This window comes from Syngnathoides biaculeatus, chromosome 9 (genome assembly GCF_019802595.1).
Source record: "Syngnathoides biaculeatus isolate LvHL_M chromosome 9, ASM1980259v1, whole genome shotgun sequence".
NCBI classification, from domain to species: domain Eukaryota; kingdom Metazoa; phylum Chordata; class Actinopteri; order Syngnathiformes; family Syngnathidae; genus Syngnathoides; species Syngnathoides biaculeatus.
The window spans coordinates 18,265,213-18,279,882 of NC_084648.1; the positions used below are offsets into that span (position 1 = coordinate 18,265,213).

The 14,670-nt window shown below is 45.5% G+C and overlaps 1 long non-coding RNA gene across 1 annotated transcript in view; it reads left to right on the top strand.

Annotated features, from left to right (window-relative positions):
• The window catches only part of LOC133506576 (uncharacterized), an 84,095-nt gene extending 75,070 nt beyond the window's left edge, over positions 1-9,025 (top strand). The window contains exon 4 of the long non-coding RNA XR_009796532.1: positions 8,215-9,025. This is a non-coding gene — a long non-coding RNA (uncharacterized LOC133506576). The remainder of the gene's footprint in view (positions 1-8,214) is intronic.
• The last annotated feature ends 5,645 nt before the right edge of the window (positions 9,026-14,670 follow it).

Sequence of the window (14,670 nt, forward strand, 5' to 3'; positions counted from 1 at the left end):
CCTGTGTGGAGTGTGCATGTTCTCCCCGTGCCTGCGTGGGTTTCCTCCGGGCGCTCCGGTTTCCTCCCACATCCCAAAAACACACAACATTCATTGGACACTCTAAATTGCCCCTAGGTCTGATTGTGAGTACGGCTGTTTGTCTCCATGTGCCCTGCGATTGGCTGGCGACCAGTTCAGGGTGTACCCCGCCTCCTGCCCGATGACAGCTGGGATAGGCTCCGGCACTCCCCGCGACCCTTGTGAGGATGAGCGTCAAAAGACAATGGATGGATGGTCTTAGCCAAAATGGCAAGCTTCCACTCTTTGATGTGTGCACCTCATGTGCTTCCTCTTCTTTCCTTGTGGGCGTGCTCCCCCACGTATCCTTTTTATGTGCACACGTGCGGCTTCATCTTCTGCGTCTGCAAACAAACGCGCCCGTGAAGCAAAGCGACTGCGAAAGTGAGGATTCCTCGCCCGGATGTCTGCCCGTGCGAACCTCCTCGCGTTGGCTTATTAACACGGGGAAGGCGCACGGCTTGGTTCTATAGCAACAGCGGGGTGAGCCGTCGTCGCAGCGGGCGGCCGTTGTAATGATGCTGTGTTGACATTTGCCCAGGTGGCAACATGTCGGCCTGCCATCCCCACATTTTAATTGCGAGCGCTATTGTCGTATAATTAATGTTTAATTAGGAAGTGTGCTTCAGTAGCGCTCGGGTTGTTAAGAGCAACACAGACACACACTTGTGCGCGGTTCAGACAAATGTTATCTTTGCCAAGGAATATCAAAGTGTCACTGTTCATTTGGGAGCGGCTCATCTCTGTGCCACAGGACTCCACGGCATCGTTCGCCAGTCACCACATACAAATTCTTTGAAGAATCTGACAAACAACTAATCACGCCTGCCTGCATGTTTTTGTCCTCTTTCCGTTTTGCCATCACGTGTCGCCCAAACGCCCTGCGGAGAACCGACGGGCAAGCGAGGTTCCTGTTGTCAATACAGGGGCAGACCCAAATGCAGGACTTCGAGGCAGAGGCATAATGTTCAATGTGGTTTATGGGGAAACTGGGTCATACATGGTGTAGCAGTCTGACAAGACAGAGACACAGAAACTCTCGGCCAAAAGACATGCAGCAAGGTCCGATGACTACAGGAGAAACTAAGAAACTCAACAGGTCAGGATCAAACAAAAGGGCACAGAATCGCTGTGACTAGGGTTACTCTAACGCGTGTAAAAGTGGAGAGTCCCACAGGCAGTGAAAGCAACTCACCAACGCAAGGCAACGAACTGGCAAATGCCAGTGACAGAAACTGCAATTTAAATGCCCGTCTAATTACAGTCCCAATGTGAAACAGCTGTGACCGACGACAGATGTCCCCTCATGGCAGTGGCCAAGCCTTGCCTTTGACACCTGTGGCGTCGACGCCCAAGAAAGCATTGTGCTAAATGTCTCGAGATGATGCAGAGAAAGGTCCAGATAGCAATTAGCGGTAGGAGAAGTTAACAAAAATTTTGCACCTGGTTGGCTAATGGGAAAATAGTAATTGGCATGTCTACGGGTTATGGAATTGGGGTAAAAAAAATGTTGCAACTCGATATTCTTCAGATATGTGCAGAAATGAATAATGGCATCCAAGGCGCGCCAACGTTTTTGAAACTAAGAGCTCCTCCTTTGGTACTGGGTGTTGATGCGAAGGATGACCATCTTGTCAACATTTCTGAAATAACAAATAATCTCAAATTACGGGTAATTGTATATTATTATTAATCATTATCGTTAAGCACCGCCTTGAATTAGGAGTTAGATACATTCCTGGACCACTTTTGGAAGCAAAAGGTTTGTATCTCAAATCACCTTTCCCTATTGAAATGAATGGAAATGCAATTAATCCGTTCAACGTTGGTCTCACACTTCTGAGGACCCGGGTTCAATCCCAGCCCTCCCTGTGTGGAGTTTGCATGTTTTCCCCGCGCCTGTGTGGGTTTCCTCCCACATCCCCAAAACATGCAACAATAATCGGAGATTCTAAATTCCCCCTCGGTGTGATTATGAGTGTGGCTCTTTGTCTCTGTTCCCTGTGATTGGCAGGTAATCGGTTCAGGGTGTACCCCGCCGTCTTCCCGTTGACAGCTGGGATAGGCTCCAGCACTCCTGCGACCCTCGTGAGGATAAGCAGCGAGGAAAATTGATGGATATGTGGATATATATATTTGATTGAAAAAAATAGCTGTCTCCATCAGTGATGGGGGAAAAAAACACGTTTGGTTCCTTTTTTTTTTTTTACCGGAACATGTACAAAAAATACAAACCGTGCCCTAGCTGAAGATGGTATGTGGCTTTTTGTTCCGCTCCCTATTTTCCCCGACTGGAGGTTGGCTTAAAACGCTCTCTCGGTGGTTATTTGAAGACAAATCCCTCGTTCCCCTGCACTGTCAGATTTCAGCCGGTGGAGGAAGGGCAAGGAAGATTGGTGTGGAGGAGTGAGGTTATTGCGGATTGGGAGTCTGCGTGTGTGCAGGGCATACAGAGAGGGGGGAAGAGATGCAGAGAAAAGGAGAGCGTTGCAGCTGGAAGAGGCAGAAATGAGCACAGGCGTGAAATTGGCACTGTACCCTCCACCACCCACAGCCCCCCCCCGTTCTCATCACAAGACCCCCCGCACCCATCCACCACTTTCTTATCCCCTCCGCCCGGTTCCACACAGGAAAGCGACGCGTCTGCTGCGGCTCTGGCCACGGTTGTGTGGCCACCCTCGCCAGCAAAGTGTGCCGCTTGTACTTGCCGTGCCCGAGTGATGCATTCCGACTACACTCATATATGCATCATTAACACACACGTATGCCCCCCCCCCCCACACACACACACAGACTCACACCATCCACCCATTTCTCCTCCTTATACGGAGTGTCCATAAGTCATCTTAATTGTATTTGGTAGGTGGCGCTCCGACGCAGTATGCATGATAAAATGTAGCCAGTAAGTGGAGTGAGGGCAAGCCCCTGGATGGAGGGAACGCGCACACCTTTTGCCCCCCCCCCCCCCCCCCTGCAAAACAGACTTGATGCATTTATAGTACGTTCAAACTCACCTTTGCCTCGGATAAAACACACTCATTAAAATTTATATGACTAATAGGTACGGCACTTAAATATAGCAATTAAGCGGTTACGTTTGCTGTTGGCCATCAAATATCGGCGTGCATGTACAAGCATTATTAGATCTGCATAGATAAAATCATGCATATGTGTACATTTGTCAGTATAATTAGGAACATTTCTCTTTCAGTACGGCGCAGTGCAGCTCTTCCCCACTTCAAACTACGATCACCATAACTTTTTTTTTAATTAACTTAATCAATTATCAAGATTTTTTTTTTTTTTTTTTTACATTCTTGTCTTGCTGGATTTTGTGCAACAAATGGAAACTGTTGCTGATCTGATTCTTGAAATGTTATTTTGATAGTCACCGTCTGGATCTCTCCCTCTTCCCAAAAGAAAATGAACCACATGTATTAACTGTAATTATATTGTATATTATATAAATCGTTAACTGCTGAGCCCATGACGACAGAGGTTGCTAAGCAAAACAATGGCTCCTATGCAAATATAAAATAATCCATACAGTAACAAGTAAACGTCCCCGTCGTGTACACGTGACATCTGCACTCATAATAACGAATCATCATCATCATCATTCCTGTGAAATGAATGTAGTATATTCAACCACTACAGTCACAGTAATGAACTGTTTTTTTTTTTTTTTAATTTGGCATTATTATTTTTACGAAGGCAGCATTCTTATATGGGATTGATGTCATTAGATTGTATAAGAGCACCGAGCTAACGAGTTAGTCGATGATTGTACGGGCCCGCTGTTAATCCCACCTTTGCCCCTCGCACGCACGGCCTGTGTAATAACGATTTCCGCCTCCTGCACAAATACAGTCTGTGTACACACAATTGCTTGTGCGTTTCTCCTCGGACAGCTTTGTTAATCAGCGTCGAAGTAAATCCGGGGCCTGGGTGGGGGTCCACGGTGGGTGGCACAATAAGCTGCTCTGACTGGTGAAAATGTTTGCGTGCCGATGTGTTGATGAGGCCGGCGGTGGGTCATTAAAGGAACAACCGTTGCTGGGGTTGACCGTGTGAAGCCTCTCTCCTTTTTTTTTTTTTTTTTTTTTTTTGTCTTTCTTAAGTAGTAGTGAGGTTTCAAAGATGATCAATAAAGGGTGACGGGGATCAAACAACAAAAGTACAAAAATATACAATTGCCTTTGTAGAAGCGTGATAATTGCACACACTGTCATTCACCAAGGGTAAGGATAAGTCCTGCCTATAATAAGGAGAGATGTGTTGATATTAAAGCTGCGCTAATTACATTTTTTTCTTATCTTATCCCTGAGCTTCTTTTAGCTCCGTGTTTTGGACGGATTTCCTGCTCACTCATTAAGTCCGAACGGTCTCTTGGTCCGATCCTGATGCTTTTTTGTCCGTAGACGAAATCGAACAGTCATGCAATGAATGAACTTTTTTTTTTAACTGCTGGGAAAGAGCAAAAAATGAAAACTTTTAAGGACGAAAGCTGCTAGGACACCATAATAATAATAATAATTCCTGCATTCTTTTGGTTTGGGTGATGCCACATCACAAGAAAATTGATATCCAGAAATATGAACTGAATTTGTACAAAATAAATTCAAATTATGGTGAAAAGCAGTTTACTGTATGTACCTGCTCAAATTCCTGTGTTTAAAAAAAAAAAAGTGACGATGATCATTACAATGTAGAAATCTCGTCTCTGTCCGATTTGGTGTGCTGTAGGGCGAGGCCCATCACACGTGGAGATGCCCGGCGTGGCAAAAATGCGTTTGCAACTCAAGCAGTTGAGTCCGACACATCTACCGATCCGCTACAACAGAAAAACTGTGAGCCTGTATCGGGTTTCAAAGCGCATTTTTTTTGTTTGTTTGTTTGTTTTAATCGAACCACAAAAACATGGCGCGATTGTCAAGGAAGATGAGAATGGACACAAAGAAGAGCAAATGGGCAAAAATGAGGTGCGTGGATGTTTTCAGAGACCATTCTTTTAATTTTTTGTTTGCATTTCCGTGACAGAGACTCTCCATGATTGGCTTTCTGAACATAGATATGAAATTATGAATATAATAATGTGTTATGATAAAAAATGCAATCTATATACATACAAAAGAATCCTCACCGATTCATCCTAAAAGGTACCCTGCAACCTTCCTGTTTGTGCCATCCTACATCCAAATCCTTTGTACATGTGATGAAACAAAACCAGGTTTATGTCAATTATCTTTGACAGTGCAGCAGTTATCTTCTTTTTTACACTTTTTCAGACTGATAAATGACTTTCCTTTTCAGAAATCGTCTGACTTCTGTGCTCTCTTATGCAAGAGAGAGTTATTTGAATGCAAAGAATGTTAACATGTAACACAATCCAATATATATTAAGCCAATAAAGGATTTACGATGGCAGCCATGATTTCCTTTGGGATTTTCTTTATTTTATTCTCGAACAAATGAAAGCACACGAGAGGGTGTTCAACCTTCTCTTGGTCTAACAGTCAGTCGGGTTAATAAAATGTATTTGGCTGAAATAAACCTTTGGCTATCTCTGCACCTGTTATGTGAATAAACGTATGTGTTCAGGGAATTTAAAGGACAAAATTGCGTGGGGGGAGGGCAGGTGGGGGGAGGCTATAGTAGTTTTCTCCATCAGAATAGCGAGTTCGAGTTAAACAAAAACAAATAAATTGACTTTCCACTGCAGTCCCATGCGAGCAAGAGAAAATGCAACAAACCTCTCTGCATTATCTCTTGCTCCGCCTTCCTTCAGTCGCAAAAAAAAAAAAAAGGGTAGGTAATTCTAATGGGGGGGGGGGTCCTACTTCACACGTCCAATTTGTCTTTTAGCTCAGCCTCCTTCCCTCCCTCCTTTCTCTTCTCTCCTTTCCCCACTGCCACCCTCTCCTCTTTCCCTCTGCAACCATGCCGCAAGGTGATGGAGTTGTGCACGTGTGTTTGTGTGAGTGTGTGTCTGGTGGGTGTTGTGGCGGGTGTGTGTGTGTGGGGGGGGCAACGTGCCTCAGGGATTACACCGCCCTTTCGCATGAAAGATTCATGATGCACAAGCGTGCGAGTGGGTGTCGGGCATGGCTGCAAAGGGGAACTTAGACGGGGGTGGAGGCGGTTGGGAGGGGAGGGAACGGGGGGGGGGTCGTCTCGTAGGTACAGAATGTGAGACAAATAGGCTGAGCGCAGCAGGGCTTACTCCCCAGGTTGTGATTATACTACAGAATTCTTACAAGCATGCACACACACACACACACACACACAGAGACACATATGCAGTCTTGTTTCATGAAGTCTGAAATAATATTTAAAAATATATACCAGTTTGCAAAAAAAAAAAAAAAAATTGCAAATGCATTTACCATAATTATTCTACTCCCAGAGTGTGGTGCTTTATGTAATTGCCTCACAGTTCCGAGGTCCAGACTCTGAATCTGTGCTCAGGCCGTTTCATGATCTTCCCGTGAGTGCAGTTTTTTTGTTTGTTTCTTCCAGGTACGCTGGCTTCCTGCCACATGCCCAAAATATGCATTTTACGTTCCGTGAAGACGTGACTGGGACCGCTTTTTATGGTGTTTATTATTTTTGAGTTCAGTGAGGGGCCACAGGGAGTCATCCAACTTTCTCGTAGCAAAAACCGAGCCACCGGCACGCATCTGTATTAGGAAACTTTAAGTAATATTGCTGCTGTTCAATGCTGTATTTTATCATTTTATAGACTATGGTGGTCATTTTGATTCAATCTTGTCTCATTCAGTTGCCCGGATGCATGAATGCAGAGTTTTTCACAGACACGCTCTAAAACTTTGGAGAAGGCTTTCATAGGAGAGTGAAAGCTGTTGTAGCTGGGAGATGGAAAAGAAAGACGAAAATATAGTGAGGGCATTCTCACTCTGTTTACTCCAAAAAAAAACAAAGATTTTAGTGGAGGAGGGCAGCCGGCCTGATGTCCTCCACGCTTTTATGTTGCAACCCCAATCTGGAATCGACATCCGGTAGCTTTTCAATGTCAATAAAAAACTTCAGCATGCTGTAAACGGTTTTGCGAACAATCCTGAGTAATGGAAATAGCTCGCCTGTCTGGCAGTCTCTTATCATCAGGAGCCATTAAAAGTAATATTTAGTAACCCAGCTCATGAACTGACATTTTCTTCTGAGATTTGTATGTTTCTAACTCAGGATGCGACAAATCTAAAAACTTATCTTGTGCGGGAAGGTCTCGTTTATGAGTTATTACAGCTTTAAGCCCGATTTGTTCTCAAATCGAAATGCACGGTGCCAGGTGAAACGTCATGAATATTAAAACACGCAAATGAAAAACCCAATAAACTAGTTTATAGTGGCCTCACAGTTCTGATCGTAGGGTTAGGGTTCAATCTGGGTTCAATCCCAGACCCGCCTGTGCGGAATTTGCATGTTCTCCCCGTGCCTGCGTGGGTTTCCTCCGGGCACTCCGGTTTCCTCCCACATCCCAAAAAAAATGCAACATTAATTGGACACGCTAAATTGCCCCTAGGTGTGATTGTGGGTGTGGCTGTTTGCCTCTATGTGCCCTGCGATTGATTGGCGACCAGTCCAGGGTGTACCCCGCCTCCTGCCCGTTGACAGCTGGGATAGGCTCCAACATTCCCCGTGACCCTCGTGAGGATAAGGATGGATGGATAGTTTATAGCACATCGTCAGTAACCTCAAAGCGTCTTACACCATGTTGAGACATCTCATGGCACAATATTGATACAACACCATCCAAAATGAATACTTCTACTGTGTTGATGTTCAAGTACGTTGAGTTGTGTGCTCGATGACGAGTTTGAGTCTTGAATTTCGGTGTTCTCTATGTAACGTCAGCGTGACCAATGAAAATGTTTTTATCATAAGCGCCGTCTCCTCCGCTAGTCGTGACTGCTTTTGTCTAGTTTGGATGGAAACTCAACTCCATCAACTCCAGATGGAGGAGAGGAAGCCTTGGAGTGATGTGTTTAATGTCTGCGTTTATCAAAACTTTCAGTGGGTGACCCCAGTGGCATCTTGTGCCCCCCCCCCCACACACACACACACACCAACCCTCCCATTTCGTTCCCGAATCCTCAACCTCTTTTTTTATTATAGCTGCCTTTGATTGCATTTCAGATTAGAGAGGTGGACAGCGGGCTCGAGCGTCGACTAGACTGAAGGAGATGGATGAGAATGAGCGATACACAACGGCGGAAGTGCGCAAGGGCACCTGAAGGAGAGACGGAGCGTTCAAACGAGAGAGAGATACAGAAAAAGGAGGGGGAAGACGGGAAAATGAGCCTCTGGGGGAGCAAATGATTTGGACGCCTGCTTTGCCAAACTGCTTCCTCCCTTTGGCGCGAGCGGCGGATGGGAGTAGCCGAGTACCCGCTAGTCCGCCGACCTTGCAGGTCAGCCGCGGGAAGGCGACATTCATCAAAGTGACGTCCCGCCTGAGGTGCTTGATAGCCGGCAGCCGCGCACACAACAACGCCGCATACTCGCATTTATAAACACTTTCTTCTTCGTACCTCCTACTCCAAACTGTCAGCATCATAAAAGCTTTATGATGCATGTGAAGGCAGCGTTCAAACTTCAACAGTCGCTAAATGTAATTGGTTAAAAACAAAATATTGCTTTAATGTAACTAGCAAATGAGAATAGGTTATTAAAGATACAGGTCGTTAACTGTCACACAAGAATAAAACGACATCAACCGCTAATGACAATAAGCGTGACAAACAAACGTAACGCCCTTCCTTTTGGTCACTAGCGCAAACCATATGGATTGCTAGTCCCGAGAAGCTAGCGCACTAGTCTTTACTCAGTGAGCCTTCTTGTCAAAGGTTGACAACGGACGGACTCGGATGACCAAGAGAGGGAGAATGCGCAGAATGCACACAAGAAGTCCGGAATCGAGTTTCAAACCCGAACCCCGGAAACTGGGAGGCGGACGTGATGCTGTAACAATTCCACCGAGATAGCGAGGGTGGACGAATTCAAATACTTGGGGTCAACAATACAGAGCGATGGAGAATGTGGTAAGGAAGTGAAGAAACGGGTCCAAGCAGGGTGGAACAGTTGGCGGAAGGTGTCTGGTGTTCTATGTGACAGAAGCGTCTCCGCTAGGATGAAGGGCAAAGTTTATAAAACAGTGCTGAGCCCGGCCATGATGGACGGATTACAGATGGTGGCACTGAAGAAGCAACAGGAAGCAGAACCGGAGGTGCCAGAAATGAAGATGTTGAGGTTCTCGCTCGGAGTGAACACGTTGGATAAGATTAGAAATGAGCTCATGAGAGGGACAGCCAAAGTCGGATGTTTTGTTGACAAGGTTCGAGAGAGCAGACTTCGATGGTTTGGACACGTTCATAGGTGAGAGGGTCTGAGGATGGAGCTGCCAGGCAAAAGAGCGAGAGAGAGAGGAAGACCAAAGAAAAGGTTGATGGCTGTTGTGAGGGGAAGACATGATGACGGCGGGTGTTCGAGAGGAGGATGCACGAGATAGGCTTAGATGGAAAAAGATGACACGCTGTGGCGACCCCTAACGGGACAAGCCGAAAGGAAGGAAGAAGATTTTTTTGAGGAGGGAAAAGAAGTCATGTCATACAGTCAAGGTTCATCTTTTCATGTTATCTGAAATAAAGTCTAAGAGAGATATACTGACGCCAAGCAGGATGACAAAACTCCCCAATTTAGTACCGTACAACTTTTTGGGGCGTTCCATTCCATTTTATTCCCATCTCACCACATTTCCTCCTTTTTTCCCCCCCACATCATAAATCTCTCCATCTCTTCGCATTGCCTCAAAGGTTGTGCGGAGCACGTAGTGAATTAGCCCATCAGCGCATCTTCTTAATGGACTTGGAAATATCAACTCTTGCCTCTGGTTACGCCACCAACATTTACATGGAATTGAAACGGTCGCCCTCGGGCCACGGGCAGATAGTTAGATATTGATTTCCTCGTTTGTGCCTTCGTGTGCGTGCGTGTGTTTGTGCGGGTGTGCGTGTGTGTATTATGAATACGCCAAGGGATGTGAAAACTGAATTGCGGTGTTAGATATGATATTGGCCTTTCTATCTTGCCTCGACTGTGCCCTTTTCTGTTAATGGAAAACATAAATAGAACATATATATATATATATATATAGCAACTGGATAAACAACCACGACAACAATCTTGTGTCAGACTTCTTACGAGGGAACTCTATTTACATAGACGGCGTTTCTGCGGCGAGGAACAAATACCAACTTATCCAGATTTCCTGGGCACGTTTGCCAACTTGGCGGGCCGGTTTGTGCCAAGACGGGCATTCTGCCACGGCGAGGCTGCGTCTGTTAACGGGACAATTTGGTGGCAGAAAGTCACTTTCAACTTCCTCCTGCTCAGACCTTCTAATCTTTTGCTGAAGCCATCAAACCCTCTAAATTTGTATCAAAGTTTTCATGAAAACGGTTTGCCCTTTAAAGCGCATGATCAAATCTTACAAAAGGTTGATTAAAAAACTGTGTATTAATTTAGCTTTTTCATCAGCTTGTTAAAAGTTTTTTTCCCCCCCGAAAGATCAGAGCATTTATGGATGACATTACTCAAAATATGCTGCAGAGATCATCATCCTTGATTCCTGGAGCCTTTAAGTCTTCATAATTTGTACATTTTTCTTCTGCTTTGGCTTTTTTGCAACTCATCTATCAATGAAACGAGCGCTCTGAACAAGAGAAAAGAACATACACGGGAAGTTTCATGCATTCGTTAGCAAACGTAACGTTTAAGGGTGAGAGACATTTTATATTGGTTCACTTCCTGGTTTTCTTTTTGTGACGATTCTTCTTCTTTTCCTTTCGGCTTGTCCCGTTAGGGGTCGCCACAGCGTGTCATCTTTTTCCATCTAAGCCTATCTCGTGCATCTTCCTCTCTAAACACCCACCATCCTCATGTCTTCCCCTCACAACATCCATCAAACTTTTCTTTGGTCTTCCTCTCCCTCTTTTACCTGGCAGATCCATCCTCAGACTCTCTCGCCTCTGGACGTGTCCAAACCATCGAAGTCTGCTCTCTCGAACCTCGTCTCCAAAACATCCAACTTTGGCTGTCCCTCTAATGAGCTCATTTCTAACCCTATCCAACCTGCGAAAACCTCAACATCTTCATTTCTGCCACCTCCAGTTCTGCTTCCTGTTGTCTCTAATCCGTCCATCATGGCCGGGCTCAGCACTGTTTTATAAACTTTGCCCTTCATCCTAGCCGAGACTCTTCTGTCACATAGAACACCAGACACCTTCCGCCAACTGTTCCACCCCGCTTGGACCCGTTTCTTCACTTCCTTACCACGCTCACCATTGCTCTGTATTGTTGACCTTAAATATTTGAAGTCGTCCACCCTCGCTATCTCTTCCCCCTCCACCCCTTTACTTTTTTTACGTTTTACTTCAGCTAATCTTCATTCCTCTCCTATTTTTTTTGTGATTAATAATGTCAAAAACTGAATTGTGATACACATTTGCATGATGCCCTTTGTCATTTTTTTTTTAATGTCTAATGTGATTTACCACTCAACCCCCACATTGGTCACAAATGCATTGGAGCTAGTCATGTGTGTCATCTACCAGGTAAGTATGGGCCACCATTATTGTACTCTATTCATCCATACATCCATTTTCTTAGCTACTTATCCTCACAAGGGTTGCGGGGAGTGCTAGAGCCTATCCCAGCTGTCAATGGGCAGGAGGCGGGGTACACCCTGAACTGGTTGCCAGCCAATCGCAGGACACATAGAGACAAACAGCCACACTCACAATCACACCTAGGAGCAATTTAGAGTGTACAATTAATGTGTACTCTATTCATTGTTTTATTATTCTTATTCTTATTTGGCATTCCGGTCGTCATGGCAGCTTCTTTCAACATTCACATGCAATTCCGAAGCCAGCTTGCAATCCCATCCTGGCCGTTCTAAATAAAGTCAAGAAGCAAAGACGGCGTAGATGGTGACGCTTGCGTGTGCACGAGTCGGTCAGTACCTGGCAATCAATACGAGCAGCAGACGCTCGGTGGATACGGTGCATGTGTGTGTTTTATTGCCCGTGTGATCTGGAATGGAAGACAGACGAGTGCGTCTGTGCGGCTTGGCGATGGCGGCCTCGCTGTAGTTATACGAGGCTGAGTAAATTTGTGACCGCTTGTCTGCGCTGATGATAGTATTGATCTGGTGAAGATCACCTGAAGGTCGAGAAACGTTGTCTCTGTTTGGTCTGCCGGCGCTTTCCCAACACAAACGGCTCGTACCACTGTGCTTATTTCCCTCCCTAAAAAAACTATAAAGGCAAGCACGAGTTCCTCTCATCAATTTCACACGTCAAGTTTTGAATAAACAACGTCTTGTGAAATTCATTTGATTGACACTCGCACTCCCTTCATTTGGCATAGGCCATTAGCACATGGATGAAAGCGAAAGTAGACTTGTTCGCTCTTAATTAGTCATTGTGAAGCTATAAAGGCAATCAATTAAGCTTAAGTGTGCAGTAAATCCAATGAAGCAGTCGGTTCCCAAAACACCATCAAATCCATGCAGGTCTTTGAACATGATAATGATGGGGAGTGGGTGTGGAGTGTGTGCGTGTGCGTCTGGGGGGGTGGGGGGTTAGTAAGCGACGACGCTTACCCACAAACACACAAAACTGATCGAGAAACCACATAGATGCTCCCCCAACGCCCATTCTTCCTGGGGTGCTAATTTCACATATTAGCAATTGGCAGAGAAGAATAAGCTAGGATGGGGGGGGGGGGGGCTAATATTAACGTCGGCCGGCTGTAACGAAATAAAGCAAGGTCATCGGGATGAGGAGGACTTGTAATTAATAGATGAACTCATTACAAAAAAAAAACATCAATGTGTGTTGCAAAAGGCTAATTAGCAAGATAAGGGATTTGGATTCGGGGGGGGGGGTTGTATTGTAAAGTCGATGCGGTGCTGTTTTCACTCTGCAGGGGAGAAGGGGGGGTGGGGCACATTGGATTTGGCGAATGCGTTGGCCTCTTTGGCGAAGACGCCACTGTATCATTCCTCATTATTCCCTGATAGCCTCCCTCCATCCTCCCCTTCTCCCCCTCGCTGGCCTTTGCCTACTTGCTCGTCTCGGGGGAAATTACCACAGCTCCAAATCGCTGTCCTATACCGCCTGCCTGCACACACTCGTATGGGCAAGCAAATACACACACATTGATAGTGGAGGCATGCCCGCACACACACACACACACACACACGCATTTTCTGTGTGTTACCCCACCTCACTCTCACAATGCTGTTTATTCTAGATTGTCCCACCCCCGCCCCCTCGTATAATATAATGCCGTCTATGGCATCCAGAGACAGGGTATTACACTAAGGGATTGGAAAAATTTACACTACATTTGTGTGAAGGTCATAATCTAATAGCAACGTATTGCATTTTTCGAAGAACACAACAGTTTTATTGCGCGCATTGTGTGCCTAAGTGTGTTGGCGGAGACATCATATTGGATCTTCTCCATCGCGGGATGATGTCATATTTATTCTGTACGACGGTAAATGAAAAGGATCCCTCCAGTATTGAGGGCGCCTCACGTCCTCATCTTGTCCTGCAACTGAGCAAAACGTTTTTTTCTGTTTTAAAGATTGGCACGAAATACTGCACATCTGTACATGAAACTGATCTGTGGTGCAAAAAAAATAAAAAATAGCTGACCTCTGACCCCGGGGCTCTGCACCTAAAAGAAAAAGCGCACCAAGCAACAACCTCTGGTGGTCGTTCGAGAACCAGAACAGAAGTGGTTTGTGTACCCCTGCCTTGATAGTCCACGGTCTTGGGTTTGAATCTCGGCTTGGGCCCACCTGTGTGGAGTTTGAATCATTCCGGGTACTCCGATGGCCTCATTTTCAAAATCATGAACGTCGGGTACATTGAAAGAATGTAAATTGTGTGAATTTGAGTCGGGATGGTTATTTCTCTATATGAACTTTCACCTTTCTCGCAAAGGTTCGCTGGAATTGGCTCTCGCTCATCCGCCACTCCAGTGAGGACATGCGGTACAGAAAATCAACGGATGGAAAAACTAGTCACAGCGATTCTGTGCCCTTTTGTTTGATCCTGTTCTGTTGAGTTAGTTTGCTCCAGAGTCATCGAACCGTTGCTGTATGTGTTTTGGATCCCGCCTAGCCTAGCGTTTCTGTGCCTCTGCACTGTCAGACTGCTACGTGTATGACCCAGTTTCCGGAATAAACCGCATTGAACATTATGCCTCTGCCTCGAAATCCTGCATTTGGGTCCGCCACCGCACCAGAGGTTTGTGACAGACAGGAAAACAGGAGTTCAGAACATTTTGATATGCTCTTATCTTGTTAAAAGATACATTCATTTTCCTCCTGGTTGACCAAAGAACTCTAGTCAAAAGCTCGTCCCTACTTGAAAAAGGGAGACTCTGCAGAAAGTGTTTCACGCATTTCTTCTTCCCAGTTCCTTTTTACATATGTCAAGCCTAGCCTGTGGCAATGTCAATTTGAGCCAAGCGGCAGTTGCTAGCCATCTCCGTTTTGATCCCTCACGTGCATTA